The sequence below is a fragment of the Pteropus alecto genome, unplaced genomic scaffold (genome assembly GCF_000325575.1).
Source record: "Pteropus alecto unplaced genomic scaffold, ASM32557v1 scaffold131, whole genome shotgun sequence".
In the NCBI taxonomy this organism is placed as follows: domain Eukaryota; kingdom Metazoa; phylum Chordata; class Mammalia; order Chiroptera; family Pteropodidae; genus Pteropus; species Pteropus alecto.
The window spans coordinates 17206943-17228377 of record NW_006434709.1 but is presented as its reverse complement, the minus strand read 5'-3'; positions in this window follow the sequence as shown (position 1 = coordinate 17228377).

Here is a 21435-nt window from a genome sequence, read left to right as displayed (position 1 = left end):
GAAGATTTGAAGAATATGGGCTTCATGTGTTTAGGATCAGTATAGTATTTAGAAGGGCACTCTTTAATAAAAAAATGGGTCAGACTCAAATAGGTCATCATTTTATTTGTTTCTTTTATAGCACTTAATCAAAATTTATAATATTTTGTGTTTCATTTCTTAATTTTTTCCTGTCACCCCCTTAGATTGTAAGCTTCATGAAGTCAAAAACTCATTTTTATATTCATTATAATATCCTCAGGAATAAGTACAATGCTTAACATATACTAGTTGCACAATATTGAAGAAATGGATGAATGAATGAAACACACACAAAACAGCTGGGAGGCTAAGCATATATAAAATTGCGTGCAAGCCTTTTGTTTTGAGTTCAGTTGGAAAGCAAACACTGTCACACTGAGCAAACACAACAAAATTTTTTATAAGTGATTAAAGCAAGCCAGAGCACAAATTGTCTACTGTAGCATTCACTGAATGGCTTAAGGGGCTGCCAGCAAATCCATTAGAAACCCTGTTTATAGAGCATTATGATTCTGACATAAAGAAGAGAAAAAAATTGCTTCAGGATGAATTGTTTCTTATATCTGGAAAAATGATTTTTTCAATTAACAACTGTGCAATAATTTTGAAATATTTTATAAATTCAACATGTGCTACACATGTCCATGCTTGTTTTTATTCCATATTTCTACTTCTAATAAAGAGCTTTGCATTTTTTTAAATATAAAAGTTCCTTATTCCATGAGCATTACTTGATGAAGTGAACTTCTTTCTATTTAATATGGTAAATAAGCTAGAAAATTGCAGATGAGAGGTAAAATTTCTTTGGAGTGAAGTATATTAGATTTTAATCCCAGCTGTGTGATTTTATTCAAGTTATTGTCCTCTCTGAATTTCTTCAGATAAATGGAAGTAATAAAGCAATTTGCTAGCATCTTTATAAAGATGAACAAGTAACATAGATAAAATCCTGGGCATTAAACTATGAAACCAGTCCAAAGGAACAGGTATAAAAATAATCTTAAATTTTAAATCAGTTTGTTTTTAATTAAAAAGCAAGAAATAGTGAGGAAGAGGGACAGGGAATTAGCATTTTTTTGAGCAGTGCTAATAACAGGCATGTTATTTCATTTAATCCTTCAGATATTACCTTTCTCCCATTGTTTTTCTTTCCTTCTGGAAAATCTATTAGACTTTATTTCCTCATTATATCTTCCTCAGCCTGTCTTGATGAGTCAACACTCATCTCTATTAATCTGTCTTTTAAATATTTTTAAATCTCTTTATCTTATGTGCACTATAATGCCTTTTTTCCCCCTCCAAAGTTAGCACCAGATCATAAATTAGCTCTTGAGCTGTTATTAATCTGCTACAAATTTCTCCAATGAGTTTCAAACTTCAGTAACGTATTATTTATTTTTACAAGTTTCCTTCAGTTTTCAAATTTGCCTTATATTTAGATCACTCTTTCAGAGGAATTCTTTTAAAATATACTTATTTATAACCTTTTAATAGTAGTTGCTCTCTCAAACTTGTGTTATTTCCCTCTATGTCAGCTTGTTTTTTTGGTCTGCTGCTTATTTATGTTTTGCAGTGTTTGAGTTCAAATTTGTTTTTTATCCATTTGTTTTTCTAAAGGAATCTCATGGGCTTGGGGTATGGAAATGGCCCCCTATGTGCATGTTTGCTTATTTTTTTCATGTGTCTGAGGGATATTCTTATCATTTCTTGCCTTTGTATTTTGACACCAAGAAGAGGTTGGTATAAATTTGAACTTTAAAACTTTCCCAAGATATGTTCCCCCCACCCTTTTTTTTCTTGTGGGAAACATTTTTTAACCTAGATTCTAGAAAGCTACAAATATCTTATTTTATCCTTCTGGTGGGTAGATCTGTTGGAACCTGACAGTGTTGCCTTAAAAAAATTAATGTGTACCAAGCTTCATCTTCTATCCTTGCATTAATGCTCTAATGCTGACCACAACCATGTCCCATTGTAACAACCAGCCCCCCACCATCCACATCCACACCTACACCACACATACTTAAATACGTTATCGAGGATTCTATTCCTTCAACGAATAGTTATTGTTTTGTGCGAGGCATTGTAAATTCTCCTATAACTTTTCTTTATGTTGAAATACTCTTCCCCCTGGTACAATGGCTGTATAAGGGCTTTCAGGTACTTAAAAGTATTTATAAAATTTTTGAGATTAATTAACTCAAAAATTTAGGAATCCTTTAGTCTCAGTTCCTTTAATAAATTATGTTAATGTCAAGAACAATATTATGAATGAATTGAAATTACCTGACATTTTTTAAAAGACTTTTATTATTCAAGATGTGATGGTAATTTGGAGCAAGTTACCACCCCTTAAAAGAATTACCCTCAAAAAGAATAGTTTGACAATATTTGAGTCTCCAGTTTGTTTTTTACTCTTTTTAAAAATTTTGGCCCATTTTTTTTTTCCAGCTCCTCACATCAGTACTTGAAGTATGGACTATAGAATCTTAACCTCAAATGAGTAATCAGAATTAAAGGGGCAATCTTTGATATTGTCCTACAAAATAACTTTCTTTTAAGGGAACCTTAAATGTAAGAACACTTTTTCTAGATAGGAGAGCAATTTTGATGTGCATGTGCCTAAAATAGTAAAAGGCATTATCTAGAGAGGACAGAAACATTCGTAGGTAAGTAATATCTTTACAAACCAGACATCTCAGACTTTAAACTGTATTACTGTTCATTTCTGAAGAATGGGAAATTGGGATTATTTTTGTTATTTGCTTATACTTAGTTATCAATTGCAAAGATGAATTCTTCTTTGTACCTATAAGCAAATGTTTCTATCATGTGTAAGGTCTTAAAGCAACTTAATATGTCTATATTTCCCTTAATCTTACCTGACATTGAGGAATTTAGCACAGCATATATATTTTCACAAGCTAATGACTATAATCAAAATAGAAACTATAGCTTAAAAGAACATTAAACTAAAAGAGAAGCACAATTCATAAACTTGAAAAGCAGAAATTAACAGAATTTGAACTTAACTTTTACAGATTGAGTTTAGCAAAAAATGAGTCTGGTCTGCAAATAGTGAATGAGGAAAATAAAAACCGAGAATTTCTTTATTATTCAGGTCCACATTTATGTTAAAAATTTCCAGAGCTTTGATATCAAAATTAATGTCTTTCCACTGAAATAATAAATATGTGCAATGGTATTATAAATAGATAATTACTAATATTAACGTGCTGTCAGAGCTGATGTGAATATAATTAGTATAGTCATTTTGGAGACTACTTAGCAATACTTATTGAAACTAAGTATGTATTTCCTAGAACGCTGCCATTCTACTCCTGGGTATTTATACTTCAGAGAAACTCTCACATAGGAGCACAAAGGAACATAAAGAATATTTATCAGCAAGATTGGAAGCTAACCTGGTAGTCATTCTAGGGAAAAGGATAAGTAAGAACATGGTGGATACCTAAGATGCACTACCATACAGAAGAAAAAAATTAACTAGATCTGTTTATAGCAATAATGATGGATCTTCAAAGGATATTGTTACATGCAGGGAATTAAGAAACAGAATGAAATATAAGTGTGTAAAACAAACACACAAATCAATGCCACATTGTATTCATTTATATACACATATGCAAATAAGCATATGAAACAGAGATAAATACACTGAGGTGTTAAAACATGCTAAAATAGAAACAGGATTTGGAATAGGAGAAAATGGTATAAAGAAATAGGCCAATAAATAGCCAACAGAGAGGCCTTAAACAGACTGAAAATAATAACATGTAATTGAGACAAGACATTTCTATATAATATATTAATAAATGTCAGGTTAAGATATGGAGAGGAATGAGGAAACATTCCATACATACAAGTCATCAGAAACAGGGGATTCTATTTTCATTCCTGGAATGATCATCAAGTAAATGTGAAATAAGCAAGTTAGAAATAATGCTAGTGTATGTAAGTACTTTTTAATTTTTTTCTGTTATTCTAAGTTTTATGCAAAGCACTTATACTATTTCTATAATCATGGAAGTGGCGAGGGGGAAACATACCTAAACCACCCTTTTAAGGGACAGTAAGACTTTAATAAGAGACCAAACCAATTAGAAAGCCAAATATATTTTATACCAAAAACAAGAGTAACAGCAACAAAGGTTTTCCTAAATTTTTAGTATTACTTTTATTGTGAAAATAACCTAATGAAAATCTATACACTTAATGGTGTATCCTCAGTAAAAGCTTGCAGATATACTGCTCTGTGGTGAGCAGCTTGTCCCTGGAGAACAGCAAGATAAAAATGACTGGAGAGCCTTTAAGTACCTGAGTTTTCCCCCAAATGAACTGAAAGTCTTCTTTGTTCAAAGTCTTCTTTTTAATCATCAATTTCCTGGTTCTTAGTTCTTTAGCTTTTGATGATTTTTTTTTTTTTTTTTTTTGGTAAAAGCAATATTATTTTCTCTCTAGGATCAGAAGCTTTTAATTGATTAAAATGCTTAATTTAAACTCCTAGTCTTTGAAACAAAGGCCAGGAAAACACTAGAGTAAGGTCTTAGGGTAAAGTTTCAAAGTCAGAAAATCTCAAAATCATTGTCCTCTTCAGAGAGCAGAAGTGAAAGAAAAGAGGCAAAGTTAGAGAGGACATGAATTAAAAGCCTCTAGGATGCTTCAGAAATGTCAAGTGATTTTCACTTTAATTTTGAAGCCAAATTACTTCAAGGAGTTTCCTTAGAAATTGCCATCATCTTAGAGAACCAAGGGAAGACAGAGGAAACATGGTGAACTAATCTATTACAGGAATTAGAAACAAAAATGTTAAGTTTTTCTTTAATTTGAAACTTGGACAGCCTTCAATGTCCTCTATGGTCGCTTGATTTAGAAGAACACTTCTCTTTAGGATGTATATTTTCAAATGTAATGAACTGAGATCATATTGGTTACAGGAAAATAGTTATGTCAAAGATACATTAAAGAAGAGGACTCTCTTTAAATCATCCCTCCCTATGCGGCATCACTCCTGGCAGGACAATCACTCTCTCAGGCAACTCTTTGCAGTCCTTGTCTCACCACATCAAAATGCCTAAAGTCAGTCTTCCATTAAATAGTGTACAATTGAACTGATTATTCATTTCCCTTCAAGACATAATTGGGACTGATTGCATCATTCTCTTTCGTCCTGTTTACCTCCTTGGACTTTGAAAGCACAAGATTCAGTGTTCATCTTTCATTACCTGGACTCTGAAGTCCATAAGCTTTGTACAGCCTCTGCTCTGACCTGATTGCTCATCCAAGCTGGACTCTCCAAATTATTTCTTCATAGCACAGGGTCTGTCGTTAATAAAGCTCTTTGTATCCTCAGCTTCTATTAAGGCTCAATATACCTTCTTGCTCCACCTTTGAAGGCACTACTTGCCCTTATAGTATTCTGAAATGGCAGCTGTACTTCCTTACCCCGTGTGCCACGGGACATAGAGGTTGAGTAGATATCTTCCTTGCTCTTGACTATTTTCAGACACTTTTTCTTCCTACTTCCCTTGTATGCCAGCTCCATTTGAGTGAACACAATTGGATAATACCAGCTCTAACCTTCCTTCCTGTGGTTATTTGCTGTCCTTTTGGTGAGTGCTTCTATCTTCATTAAAGATTTTAGTACTCATTTAATCCTCCGCCACCACTCCTGTCTTTATAATTTATGATGTCAATATTCACAAAATGACCCCTCCCATATTCTGGGTCTCCTCAGTTCTCTCTCTCCAGTTATCTTCTAACCCATATCAGCTACCTATTTATATGGTCAAACCAAAGACATTGTCTTTGCAATAGCTGAATTCTTTCTATAATCTCAATTTCAAGCATCACATAGACTACCACTCATATATCTCATTACTCCATTTTTGATCCTCTGTTGTGACCTCCAGTCACTGACACACTACCGTATTAGTTCTTTGCATTACTCATTTCCTAACATTCTTTCTTGACTGGCTTCGCTTTAATAGACCAATCACAGTCATCACTCTCAGCTTTGTTTCCCCTCTCTCTCTTCAGTCATATCAATTTGACAAGACCTCAATACTGATTAATTTCAACTTCTCACCTACTTAGTACCTATCGCATGGCTGGAGAAAAACAAATGCCCAGTTTGACAGATATCCAGTTCAAATTCATGACCACAACCTCAAGGGGGGCATTAGGGTTGTCTAGAAATTCTCTCCTATTTCCCAAGTTAATTCACTTTCTCACTTTTTGAGACAACTGCTCATCTGTTCTGGTCACTCTATTTTTTAACAATTCCCTCCTTCCTTCTGAACTGATGCCCTTCATCTTGTACTACTAAAAGAGAAACCATAAGTGAATGCCTACGTAGGTCTAGCATTAAAATAACCTACCCTCATCTGAACCCATATCCCCTACCCACTCCAGGTAGAATGGATGGCTCTCCACGCTCCTTTTTAAGGTTAACCTCTCCTTCTGTTCAGTGAATGACATTTCCTCTGACCTGCTCAAGAACATTACCCCTGCTATTGTTCCTTTTCCTTCCTCAAAAATGAGGTTTCTCCTTTCGACTGGATCATTTTTATCAGTATATAAACATATCTATCCAGGTAACATTCAATTTTTATGCTCCCCTTAGAGAAAATGTCCTCAAAAGATTTGTCTATATGCACGGTCTTTCTTTCCTTTATTTCTTTTAAAGGTACCTCAATTTGTTTGGTTTGTTTCCACTGAGTCTTCTGGTACTGTCACCGGTAAACTTCACCTTGCTAGTTCCATTCGTTCATTCTTACTCCTTTTATTTGGTCTCATGATAGCAAAGGCCATGCTTGATCACTCCTCGACTACTTTCTTCATTTAGCCTCCAGGACAATATTCCTTTTTTCCCTTTTTATACTCTTGTTGTTCCTTCTCAGTCTCTTTTGATAAGTATTCCGATCTTTATAAACTCTCAATATCATAGACTCCTAAGGCTCAATTATCAGATTTTTCTCATTTTGTTGTGCTCATTGAATCCAGTTGTTTTGAATATGACCTTCAACCTTGATCTTTCTCATGAAATTCAAACTCATTCAATCTCTAAACTTGGATTTATGACAGACATCTCAAATTCAACCTGCTCAAATAGAAGTTTTGTCTTATACGCTGCCTTTCTCAGAGTTGTCCCCATTCTTAGTAAAAGAAAATTCTATTCACCCAGTAGTTCAAGGCCAAAAAACTTAGAATCATCTTTGATTCCTTTTCTTCTCTTACAATTCCACCTTGCCTCTCACAATTTCAATCTTGTTTTGTGACAAAATGCCTTTTCTTTGAAATATAACTAGGATCTAATTACTTTTCATACTTCCCCTGATATCAAAATACTATCTCAATTGAACTATTGTAATAGCTTTCTAACTCGTCTCTATCCCTTCACTTTTGTCCCTTTACAACCTAATCTCTCCAAAGAAGCCAGAACAGTTCTTTAAAAATGCAATTTCTTTATTTTAATTATGTAAGCCTATCTTTATTCAAGCAATTAATCTTGCTCTTTTAAAAAACTTATGTTTTTTATTCAATTTATTGGGATGACATTGGTTAATAAAATTATATAGGTTTAAATTTTACTCAGCCATATGAAAAGATGAACGAAAAATGCAATTTCAGTCAAGTGACTCCTGTGCTCAAAATCTTCCAAAACCAACTCAGCTCACTCAGAATAAAATACAAACTCCTTAACTTAACCTAAGGGACATATATGGTTTATTTATCCAGACTTTAATTTCTCCTTTCTTACTTTATTTTTAACACTCCTGAGCTCACTTTAGCATCCTTTCCATTCCTCACACAATAAGCCATGTTCCCGTCTCGGGCCTTTGCATTTGCTGGGAATATTCCTCTGACCCCGTGAGCCCTCCCTTACCTGCATAACTGGCTACCTCATTTTATTTTGGTCCCTATTCTGAAGTTGCTTCTTTAGTGAGGCCTTTTCTTAGCACCTTATCTAAAAGAAGACCCCAAATCGTCCATCTATCCCTTTATCATGCTTTTACTTTTTTTTATATCATTCAAGTCCACTGATTTTTATCATGTGCCATCCATGTTTCTTGGACCATTTTACCATTTCTGTGCATGCCAGCCTATCTTCCAACAGCCAACACTTGCCCATTGACACCGGTGTCAGGAAGTACCCAGAGACTGCCATAATGAATGACTGACAAGTATGGGAGTATGAATACCTCAGTTCCCTTGAACGTAGCAAGGATGAGCATTTTGCACTACATCTAGGATTTCCTCACTGTATCAAGCACCAATCATGCCCCTTGGTATCTGGCTTTGTAGGCTGTCTTTCATTGCCTGCATCATATCTCCCTCTTCTACCCCTGTTTCTTGCACCTTCCCATAAACTGCTTGCACTTGATTCTTTGGCATAGTGTCTGTTTCTAGGAGAATCCAAACTAAGACAGAGGGCCTTTTTTTTTTTTTTTTTTTAAATCCAGTTTGATAATCATTTTCTATTAATTCAACTATTTAGTTATTGCAATTTAATGCAATTACTGATATAAGGACCTAACGTTGACTGATTTCTATTTATGCCACCAGTTCTGGGCATTTTTTTTCTTTTGCTTGTTTTTAGATTAGGCATCTTTTAAAGTGTTCTAACTCCCATTAGTTCCTTAGTTATACATTATTTTTCTGGTTTTAGTAGATTTTAGTGATTACAACATGCATTTTGACAACATCTGATATAAATTAGTACTTTTGCCATTTCTTATAGCCAAACTTTATTAAGAAATTGAGATAGTTTAATGCTCATAGTAACCACACACTCTTCAGGCTAGCACAATGCTTGGCACAAAAGACACTCAACAAATACTAATTTATTCCTTTCGATTAAAGATATGAAGTTACAAATGAAATCAAGTGTTATTATTCTTAACCTAAAGTTTGCAAATGAACAATTCTCAATATTAGATCCTCTCCAATGTTAAATAAAGAGCAAAAAAAAAAAAAATAGCGGCACTTTGGGAAACGTCATTCTACCCTGTCAGCATTAGAAGTATGGCTTAATGAGTCTCTGTGATTAGGTAGGAGACTATATACTGAAAGGAGCATGTGCTTTTCAGGTGTATTCTGAGTACTACCTTGAGATCATATAACGGTGATTGTCCTTTTTTTGTCATAAAATTAATACAAATACCAAGATTTCTGCTCTCAATAGTCCAAAAATTGTACAGTGGTAAAGTCAGCAGTATTAGTGGATTTGGGGGGCGGGGGAAGAGTGGAGAGGAGTAATAAGGAAATCATACTGTTGTTTTATTTTGAAGACTCATCAATTCTAAGTGCTAGAGATTTGGTATTTCTGCCTTCCCCCTAACTCAAAGGGATTAGAGAAAATACATGCAAACACAGTTGCCTGGATAACTAGCTTCATTTTTAGTAGCAGTAATGACAGAGAGAAGGGAATTAAAATTATATATGCATCTATAAATGCAGAAGTATAGAACTAAGATTATAGATGAGGTTAAAAAAGAAATTAGTTTATTCAGTGTCTGTACAGAAATGAGCAAATATTTAAATCCAATTATGTGAAATCCTTTACTATTGCTTATAGAAGAAAATTCTAAATCAAATGGTCCTATTTGGGACACTTAATACAAGATAATCTCAATGACCAAGTCCCTTTTGTTGCCAAGTTAGGCTCTTATTCATTCTTGGCCTTCAGGTGGTGTTCAGTTTCTTCATGCCAAGTATGAATGAGAATAGATGGATGTTGGCTGTGCTGTATGTGACACTAAATGTATAGATGTTTTGTGAGAAGCTCTGCCAGAACATCAGAAAGGATTTCAGTGTCTGAGGTTTTGTCTACTTTATCAACTTTAGAGGAATAAAGTCAGTAAAAAAAAATATATATGACGATGGTTTATAATACTGCACTAAACTGGAATAACTGCAGCCCTGATTAGAGATGAAGAGGAATGGAACAACTCTTGGCAAAATTGGGGAGTCAGCAATGTTTGTATCACTACCCTCATACATGACCTTTTCCGTCTGTGATGAATACCATCCAATCATTCAGCTGTTACTAAATTTTTCAATTTATAAAATTTATATATCTAGTAGTTATAGCTCTGTTGTGGAGATAAGGTACATCAGACTTTCAGAACTGATGACATTAAACTATTGAAAGATACAATTAACTCCCTTTGCTCATTTTCCACACTTATCAGAAGTCTTTCCTTTAGATTTTAGATTTTCATGTAATTCTGTTACAGGAGAAAATGCATTGATTAGGCTGATGCAAATTATGTCCCACTAGATAATAAATAATATATAATATACATTTTTTCATTGTCACTAGTCTCAGTATTTTCCTTCTCACTAAGATATAAATTCGTGATGATGGCTTTGAATGTTATTTACATTGCAGACTCATCAAATTGCATCAAAGATTTAGGTTAAAAGAAGAAAGTTCTTGCCAAGGACATCGCAGGAGCCAGTGAGGAGGAGTGAATTTGGGAAATGAGAGAATTTGAAATTTTATCACCTGGTCATTTTCTCTACCGCTATGCAGGATATAACGATTTTGGGGAAAAGCAATTGTACTTGGAATGACCCAGGACAACCTAGTTCCCTTTTGTGACTAACCACAGAACATGGGATATACTACAGTTTTTACACTCTTGAGCTATTATTAAGAACAATTTTTATCATATATGTGAAAGGGTTCTAAGTAAATGAGCCTTTATAAGTATGACTACCTTGCTGCTTATTCTTAAAATCATCAGTAAGAATAAAATAATGTATAATCATAAACTAACAATTTTAGAAACTATGCAAAACTTATGTGCATGTGCAACTAAACTATAGGACCCAGGGTATAGTTTATATAATTTTTATATTAAGCAATGTTTAACAAAGTGAAAGCAATGATGTTTTACTCCCTTTTCCATTTTCATGTGTTCTAATCACTTTCCTTACTTTGTATCAGAGTTGTAATAGGTGCTCGAAAGTGCAATTTTTAAACAAAGAATTGTTTATAGATTCTAAAATTTAGCATTTCATTTAGCTTTTAAAAACGTGAATACTAAAGTTGCATGTGAAATTTTTGTGTCAAGTAGTTATAACTTCTTCCAAATGCCAAGTTACTAATATAATTTTAGCAGCCAGTTTTGGAAAGTGGGCTATTATCTGTCTTGAAATGAATCTATGCTAATTGTATTTTTTTTTTTAAGTTAGAATGTGCTGGTTTATTTTTGGGATAGTTTTGATCCTCAGCACTCCATTATTTTTTCTTTTCCTATTATCCTAATATTAGAATTACAAAATTTCCCTTAGATAAATCAATTTAACAGAGAATCTAGAAACTAACAAGACAAATCAATAGATAGATGGGTCAATAGATTTATCTATTGATAGATAATATATATATATATTTGTTTTAAAATAGACAAGTTTGCTTGGAATATTAAAAGCATAATTTTAATAAAAATGTTCATTATGAAATTTTATTAACTTTGATTTTTCACCTGATAAATCACTAGGAAGAGACCTTTTCTCAATTATCTGAAAGAAAATGAATACACAGTAAGTTACCCAACAATCTGTGAAAGACTACTTCCCATGAGAATTATTAGATTTTATTTTTTTAAATTAGCACAGTTACAGTTTTTAATTCTTCCTTTCCAATCTGCGTGTCTTTTATTTCATTTTCTTACCTGATAGCCCTGTTTAGAAATTATAGACAATGTTGAATAACTTAGTATGAACATCCAGGCCTTGTTCCTGATCTTACGAGGAAAACATTTCGTCTTCAGTTCTATGTTTTTTTGTGGATTATACTGAGGAAATACCCCTCTATTCCTAATTTGCTGAGAGACTTTATCATAAATGGATGTTTACATTTCAATCGATATGATTATATGGCTTGTCATCTTTTGACTATTAATATGGTAGATTATATTGATTGATTTCTGAGCTTCACATTCCCAGGATAAACTCCAACTGATCATGGTTAATTCTGAATTTAATTTGCTGATATTTTTTGAAGAGTATGGTTTAAAGTGTTGATTGAAGAGTCTTCCTATAGTACTGTGAGATAATATGTTGTAGGATTATATTTTTTTTTGATATTGTCTTTGTCTCCTTTTAGAATCAGTAATATAGGTCTCATACTGTTCCCTCTTCTATTTTATGAAAGAAGTTGTTTAGAATGACGTTCATTCCTTAAGTGGCAGAATTCACTGATAAGACCATCCGGGCCTGGAGATTTCTATTTTTGGTTTTAAATTATATATTCAATTACTTTAATAGTTGTAGAACTATTGATGTATTACTTTTTTCACATTGTGTGAGTTTTAGAAATTGTGGCTTTTGACTAATTGGTCAACTCTATTTGAGGTTTGAATTTATGGGCATAAAGTTTATGGTAGTATTCTCTGTTAACCATGTAATGTCTGCAAGATCGGTAGTGATGCACATATTTCATTTCCGATGCTCGTAATTTGCATCTTTTTGCTTTGTCAGTGTTACTCTAGATTACCAACTATTGATATTTTCAAATAACCAGCTTTTGGGTTTATTGATATTCTTCGTTGCTTATTGATTTTTGCTCTTCATTTTCTTGCTTCGATATATTTTGCTGTTCTTTTAAACATGGGGTTTTAGATTACTGATCTGAGACTTTCTTTTCTAACATAAGCATTTAAAATACATTTTCCTCTTAGTTCTGCTTTAGTGCAGCCCATAAATTTCATAAGTTGTGTTTTCATGTTTATTCAGTTCAAAATATGTTATCACTTTCTTTGAGAATTCTTTGAGGTATGGTGTTTAATTTTCATGTTTTTGTATGTTTTCATTCCATCATTGTATTTTTATTTCCAGCCTTATTCCATTATGGTCAGAGGATATGCTTTGTATGATTTAAATAATTATGTACTTAATAAGAATTTTTTGACCAAGATTATTATCTATCTTGGTGAAATTTCTAAACTCACTTGAAAATAATGTATATTCTGCCTTTGTGCAGAATATTATATAAATATCAATTAGATCCAACTTATTCGTAGTACTGTTCAGTTTTTCTACATCCTTACTGGTTTTTTTTTTTCCTATTTATTAAATACTGAAAGAAGAATACTGAAGTCTTCAATATTCATGAATTTATCATTTCTCCCTTCATTCTGTCAGTTTTTGCTGCAAGCATTTTTAAACTTTATTGTTATTTGCATGCACATTTAAAATTATTTCTATTTCATGAATTGACCCTTTTATCATTAAATAATGTCCATTTTTATTCCTGGTACATTTCTTTACTCTTAAGTCTAACTTTCATGTAGTCACTAGTGCTTTCTTTTGATTTGGTTGGAAAGGTTCTCTAGTTTATTTGTTTTGTTTGTTTTATATTTTAATCTACCTGTGAATTTCTTGCATGCAGCATATATTTTGGTCATTTTTAATCAATTCTGGCAATCTCTATATTTAAATAATGCCTCAAAATTATTTATCTAATTGACACCTTTAAACTTGTCTTCTATTTTTAAAATTTGTTTTCTGTTTAATCCGTTTTCAATTCCTTGTTTTCTCTTTTTCTGCCTCCTCATTAGTTATTTGGATACATTTTAATATTCAATTGCTTATATGTTGTGTTTATTTTTATTACTTCTCTTTGTATTTTAAGTGGGTTTTCTAGAGATTAAAACATACTTATTAAATTTCAAAAGTTCTTTGACAGTATTTTGTCATTTCACGTGCAGTGTGGATAATGACCACTATATAGGTCTTTTTACTCTCCTTTTTTTATGTTATGGTATCTTTTATATATTGAAAATCCTACTTGACAATGTTATACTGTTGTTTTTTTTAACCATCAAACACATTTCATAAAATTTAAAACAAGAGGAACATTCTATCACATTTGCCAAATATTATTTCTGTATTCCTCTTTTACTCCTGATGTTCCAAGTTTCCTCCTGGTATCATTCACTTTTGTTTGAAAAATTAACTTTAGTAATTCTTTTAGAGGCAGTCTACTGACAGTGAATTCTTTTATAAGTTTCTTTTATAAGCTCATCTTAGAATGTCTTTATTTCACTTTTATTTCTAAATATACTTATACTGGTGATGGAATTCTTGGTTGATAGTTCTTTTCTTTCAGCACTTCAAATATATTGTTCCATTCCTTCTGGCTCCACAGTTTTTTATAAAAAAGCTGTTTGAATCATTGTTTCCCTGTAAATAATATGTCATTCATCTTCAATTGTCTTCAAGATTTTTTTTTGTCGTTAGTTTACAGTAATTTATCAAATTTTCACTCCTGTTTCCTCAAATATATTTTTTCAGCATTGCAGTTTTTCTTTTCTCTCTCATACCCCAGTGATGTGGTTAGTATGCTTTTCATTCTCATATCCTTTTCAAACTTTTCTCCCTCAGTTTTTCTGAATGAATAATTGTCATTGGACTATCTTCATGTTACTGATTCTTTCTTCTATTTCTATTTTGCTATTGAGCTTGGCCACTTAAAACGTTTAGTAATTGTTTTTTAAGTTCTTAAAATTCTCTTTGGTTCGTCTTAATACCTTTTTTTGCTAAGATTTTATATCTTTCTATTTGTTTCAAGAGCATTCACTCTAAAATATTGGAACTATTATAGCTGCTTTAAAGTCTTTAGTCAAATAATTCCAAAATCTGTGTCTTCTTGACATTAAAATATATTGTTGCTTTGTTTCCCAGGTAATTTTAGATGGACTTTTAAACATTTTGATGTTCATTGTTTAAGTATATCTCATGATTAGACCACTCCATGACCAATCTGGAACCTGGGTGGTGATCTATCCCATTTTTCAGTTCTCAAAGACTGTGGCAAGTTTTCAAGATCATATCCATACATGCACAGCATGGGGTCAAGGCTGAAAATTTATAAAAACCCTTATGGTGTCACTTTCATGAACTTTTTCCTCCCTTTTCTCTCCTCAGTACTTTATGGGTTCTCTAAGCCTCCCTTTTTCTGTGCTCTGGCCCAAAAGCTGGATTTCTATTTACCCTTATCTTCTACACATTTTACATGATTGTGTCTGCATGTGGGACCATAAAATATATAAGGATATATAGAAGAAAAACAATAAACTTTTGTTTCATCCTTTTGGGACTACAGTTTTGGAACTATCCTGTCTCCTATAGCATCCTATTTCTGCTACTTTTGGCGCCACCATTGCCAGGGGATTGCTTTGGGACTGGGCTGTAAGATGACGGAGAAAAAGAAAAGAAAGATGGAGGTGTTTCACCCATTTTATTTGACCATTAGAAGATCCTTTTCTACTTTTTGAGCCAGAACTAGAGAACTTCTGGAACTCTCTTTTTTGAGTTGTGTTGAGTTGGGATCATGGATACTAAAGGAAAAAAAGATATAGCAGGTTCTTGAATAATGTTTTATTCAGTATCATTTCATTATAATGTTGATGTGATGTCATAGAATCTTAACTCTTATTTATATCAAATAGCCTGTGGTAAAATTGGTTATATTATGTGCCATTTCTTATAAAGTCGTAGAAACTATTGACAACATTAAGTGATAACTTCTTCGATAATAACCAGTAGTTGGATAGTACTTTGAATTCTGATCTTTCCAATGTACCAACTATTATTGACTTTCACATTCCTTAAATAGCTGCTCCATGCATTCTGTCCAGTTTCTATAACTGCATTTAGTCAGAGAGACAGATGGAACATGCTTACTCCTTCTTACCCAGAAACAAACTGCCATGGAAAACATTTAACTTTTTTTTAAAAAAGTGGTTCAGTGCTTTATATATTTTATATTTTAAATATGCTTTATAAATATTTTTAAAGGAGCTTATGGGGGGAAAAAAAAGGCATAGAGGATTTCATTTTGGTGTTGATTAGCTTTTCTCTGCTCCTCTGAACTCTTTCATGCTGTAAAATCATCACAAACAAATTGATTATTTGAGGAGCAATCATGCCAACACTTGGCTTCTTTTTAGATTTAGCTCATCATTCTAACTAAAAAGCCTAGCACAATCTACTATTCTTATGTTGGAAATTATTCCTGTAGAAATGATCCCAGAAACTTCATGATGGATGCAGTTGAGAAGCATCTAACCCTTCAGAGCTTTGTTCAGTTTCATGTTTTAACCATCCATTTTATGTATGACAGCCCAGTACATGTCACGATGCATGACATATAACACGATGTTCAAAACATGATTGCACAACTTGTTGAAAGACTAAACCAAATGCACTTAATTCTTCAAGCACACATTGAATGTTTTGTGCATAAGACACTGTGATGAATGGAGATAAAGAGATTACCAAGATATGTCTCTGACATCTAGGAACTCTCACAGTGGGAGAGACAGACATGTAAACAACTGTTATTACTAGACGGCAGAATGAAACAAATAAGAAAGAGACATGCTGGGGAACTTTATGAGAAAGAAACATAAAATATGAATAGAGGTAAAAATATTTTTGTCCAATCAAATTAAAATGTCAGACAAAGTCTTTACTGATTAAAGTTTGTGTAATTTCATTGCAAGAGCACTGAATTAGAGTCAGGAAACATGAATTTCTTTTTCTAGTACTGCTATTATCTATCTCTGATCTTACAGGCATACACTAAATATATATTTTTTTCCAGTCTGAAAAAAAAGAGACTTAGCTGATCCTTATGTTACTCATAGTACAAATTTATTTTATTTTATGTAAAAAATTTCTATCAGGAATTAATTCATATTGATATTTTGTCATATTTACTTCAGATTGTTTTTAGATGACATAAAGCATCCCAGATAAAGTTAGATCCTGCAGTGTCTTCTTACCTTCCTCTCCAACAGTAGTTACTATTTTGAAGTTGGTTTATGTCTTTCTGGTACAGTTTTTAATGTTTGTCTTCATACTTACGAGTCTACATTATTCTGCCATACATTTTTATACTTTATATAATTTTTCATTATACTATAAATATCTTTTAATAGCTTGCTTTTTGGAGGAATGGAACTTAATATTTTTACTTAAATGTATGTATTAGGGGTTTATTTTTATAAATATAATTTATTTATTGAATAGTAATACAATATAAGGATGTATAATATACATGCCCACCACCTATGGATTAATGTTTGCCAAATATTTCTTTATTGGAAATCATGCATATATCCTTTATATTTTTGAGCCCATATAGATTCTCTAACATATTTCTAGAACTGAAATTGCTGGGTTCTAGTGTATGTGTGTCTTGAAGTTTATTTGACACTGATAAACTTTTTCAAAGTGAATTTATTGTCAATGTTTGAGAATTCTGATTTCTCTATATACTCTCTGGTACTTGTCTGACTTCTATAATTTTCTGGGTATGAAATAGTGTTTTATCTGCTGGTAAACAATTTTCATAATGATAGGGTAGTCCCCTATTCTGGTTTGCTAAGAATTATTTATGTATTAGGTTTTTATTTATATAGTTCATAATGTTTTTGTCATAAATGTATTTTATCAAATCCCTTTTCTGGAACTATTGACATGATCATAAATTCTTTCATCCTCCATTAATGTGCTTAAACAGTGGATTACATCATTAAATACTCTGAAATTAAACACTTATATTCCTGAAATAATCAGATATTGTTAGATTTAGATTGCTATTATTTAGAATTTTTGCATCTCTATTTATCAGTGAGATTTATTTCTAATATCCCTGTGTAGTACCTAAATTTTCATAGTCTCATTTTAAAAAATGGGAGTTTTGCTTCTCTTTCTGCTTTCAGAAAAGTTTTGAAGTTAAGGTTTATACGTTCTTTTCTAAATTAAAGATACATTATAACTTGTCAATAAGTTTTGATAATTGTAATAATTATAGTCTAAAAAACAGATTGTAGATATTTTACTTAACCTCTCTGAACCTGTTTCTTCATTAATGATGATACTAACCATACCTGATTTATATGTTTACTGTGAGGAACAAATCATATATGAAATGTTAATCATAATTTAAAAATTTAGAACGGAAACAGATTGTTAAGGATTTTAACTGAATGGCTATGGGATAATAGCATTAAGGCATAGGAGTATGAACACAATCCGTGGGAATAATCCAGAAATTAAGATGTACGATAGAAACTCTGTTGTTTAACCAATGTTCACCCAACCTCTCATGTCTAGAGGCTTTTATGAAGAAGCATGGGTGTGGTTTTGTGTTTACACGCAGGCATGAGTTTGCGTGCCCAGATTCAATCTAAATACAATTCGGATTGATTTTAGATAAAGCACTATTTATTCCGGTCATAGGTTTCTCTATACCATACCTGCTAGAGGCAAAATCTTTGAATGTTAGATTTGATGTGAAGCCAAATGGCTTTAATTTGTAAGCATTTTGAAGCAGCAACTATAATTTTGACTGAGAAACAAAATGCCCCTAGGAGACATAACAGCTATATTAAATAAATTTTATATAGCCACTCAGGATACATGTGAACCATCTTAGTAATGGGAAAAAAACATAGAAGAGATTATGTATGAGATAATTTTTGTGGACCAGATCTTGAAATATCATATTCAGTTGCAATCCACTAATTAGAATTCAGTCACATCCAGTGATTGCCAGGAGCCTGTGACATGTAGTCCATGTATGCAGGAGGAAGAAGAATTGAGTTGTATAAATAGCAAGCCTGCCTCTGACACAACTAGATAATCTCCAAGATAACTTTTTGTTTTTAAATGCTGTCAAATATAACTGCGAACCTGCAGTTTTCTGTCCTCCAATAATGTAACAGTTAACCTTATATGTACTCGGCAGGGGGGTATTGGATAATCATCAGTAATTGAAATTATAGAGCATGGACTAAATACATTGCTATGTAGAAATTGTAGAAATAGTTGTCTTTGTAGATTGATAGAATAACTGTATGCATTCTTCATGAAATAACTACTTAATAGTTTCTATTAATTATTGAAACATTTCAAATCTAGAATTAAATCTATTTTGAACTGCACCCTCTAGCTTTGAAATTTACCCAGATGTAGTGTCTTCTACTTGAATCACTTTGTGATAAGAAATGAAATGACATAGCCGAAGTAAAAAGTTTCATTGGTAGCTCTGCTAAAACAGCAGTAGTGAAGAAGTGGAGCGAAATAAAACCACCTTTCATTCTAATAAAGTTTCCATGTGTCAGCCTCAAAAATGAACTTGTTAATTTTGTAGCTACATCACTGACTTTGCGATAAGCTATATAACAATGTACAAAATAAATTACGTAGAAATCCTATTTCGTTCAGCTTGAATTTTAATCAATATTGATCTTGAGATTTTTTTAAGAAAACTTTAGATGGGAACGTGTTAAATTGATGGAATTAAGACAATTCGATATGAAATTGAATCTGGATAGTATTATATTCCTACTGAATTAATTTTCAAGCATTCTTCTCCTCACACTTACAATGCAATTCATTTTGCAATTTTTTTCCTGAAACCTGGTTAATTTGGTAGACAGCATTATAATATTACATGTTAAAATACAAAGAAGACATTTTTGAGTCATAAGTCAGTCCTAAATGTGTCACTTGCACAGCGTTTACAATATTTAACAGGTGAGTCTACATTCCATGGAGCCACTTATTTAATGTTCATGATATACATGCTGTAAAATAGTTTTTCAGCACTAGAGAATAGTGAGTAATAAGCACTAAGCTAAAGCAAGTCACTTTAACTTTTCTGTGACTCAGTTTCTTTTCTGTGAAATGGAAGCTATAAAATTTGAGTCTATGCTTCAAAATTTTGTTATGAGTCAATACATAAAAAAATACTTTCGAATAATAATAGTACATGGTGAGTGTTTTACAAATATTTTTACAATTGTATTAGATTTTGTGGTGAAATTAGTCAATTTTATATCTTCAAGTATCTGTGTTTTCTTTATTTTTCTGAGCTAAACATTTTCTCAGTTAAAAACAAAAGCAAAAACAAATTATTTGCCTGTTTTCTTGATAATACTGTCTTTTGTCCAAAGAGTCAAGATGATTTTACTAATTTTAATCCCCTCAGAGGTGAAGACCACATTTAATTTAATTATTTTAATATACTAATTCTTTACATTTCAAATTTCATAATAAAAAATCAACAACTGCAAAATTCTTCATGTGAATTTTAAGAAAAGATTATAATCGACACTTTTCACATCTTCAGCTAAGTCAAAGGAACCATTTTTTATATATTCTCTTTACATTACTTCTGTTGAAAAATTTCCTTTGTTCTGTGAATTTTCAGTCACTTTACAAGAAAGCAATTTTTTGTTATTAAAGCAAATGCTCAATTGGATATCAGTTGAGTTTAGTTTTCTGCTAGGTAGAAAGAACATTAAATTTTGAATCTGTCACTATGTCTGAACTCTTTCTTGTTATTCAATTCTCTGAGGTCTCAACTTTAAAATAGACTAACAATGCTGAACTTTAAAAAAATGTAGGTATAAAGTCATTTGTTTTCTATTTATAGGAAAACTCTAAACAGTGACTGGACACAAAGGCTTTTGATGCTGCTTGTATTCCTCTCAGATGTGAAGTCTATTGTCCAGTAGCCTGTTACAACCTAGGTTTCTGGCTTCATGCTGGGAGCTATCTACATGTAATTTTCCTCAGTAAGAAAAGAATAGTTTAAGCATTTATGCTTTGTTGTCCACTTTAGATTCAATGTTAGAGTATTTGGTTAATATTGTCACTGGTCACATTTACATTTATATGGCACATCTTAGAAAAATCAAGTTTTAGTCCAGTCTGCCACTCATTAGCTTTATAAGTTTATCTCTTTAAATTCCCTAAGAAATCAGGATGTTATAGTAGCAGTTAGGTTTGTTCCATTCTTTCCATAACAATCTAGCTTATAAAACATAATAACTTTCCAGGATTCTTTTGAAATCTGAATAATCAAATGCTATAGACTAGGTGAGGGACCAAAGAGTCACATGGAAGTGTCTGCACATGTCAAGCAGATGTAGTACAATAGCAATGTCAAAATCAAAGCCAGAGGGATTCTGCTGTTGCTCAGAAAAGTGTTCTGAGGAACAGATAATGCAAATGGTAATATTTTGGAAATCGTAAGATAGCATGCTCATGAAAGGTGATAGCATTATTGACGCATGACACGGTATTGTGGAGTGTGGTAGGGCTGAGAGGAACTTGGCAATTTGCTATTGAGAGGTAGTTAGTGTTTTGATTAACAGCATGAACTCTGGAGTTAGACTACTTGTGTCTGGATCTTTGAATCTGGTTCTCACTGATAACCAGCCATGTCATCTGTACAAGTTACTTCATATTCCTATGTTTTAGGTTCCCCATCTCTAGAGAGAGTACCTACTTCACAAGGGTTGTTATGAGGATTAAATGCGTTTATGTATATAAGGCAATTTAAAGGTTCCCTGGTGCACT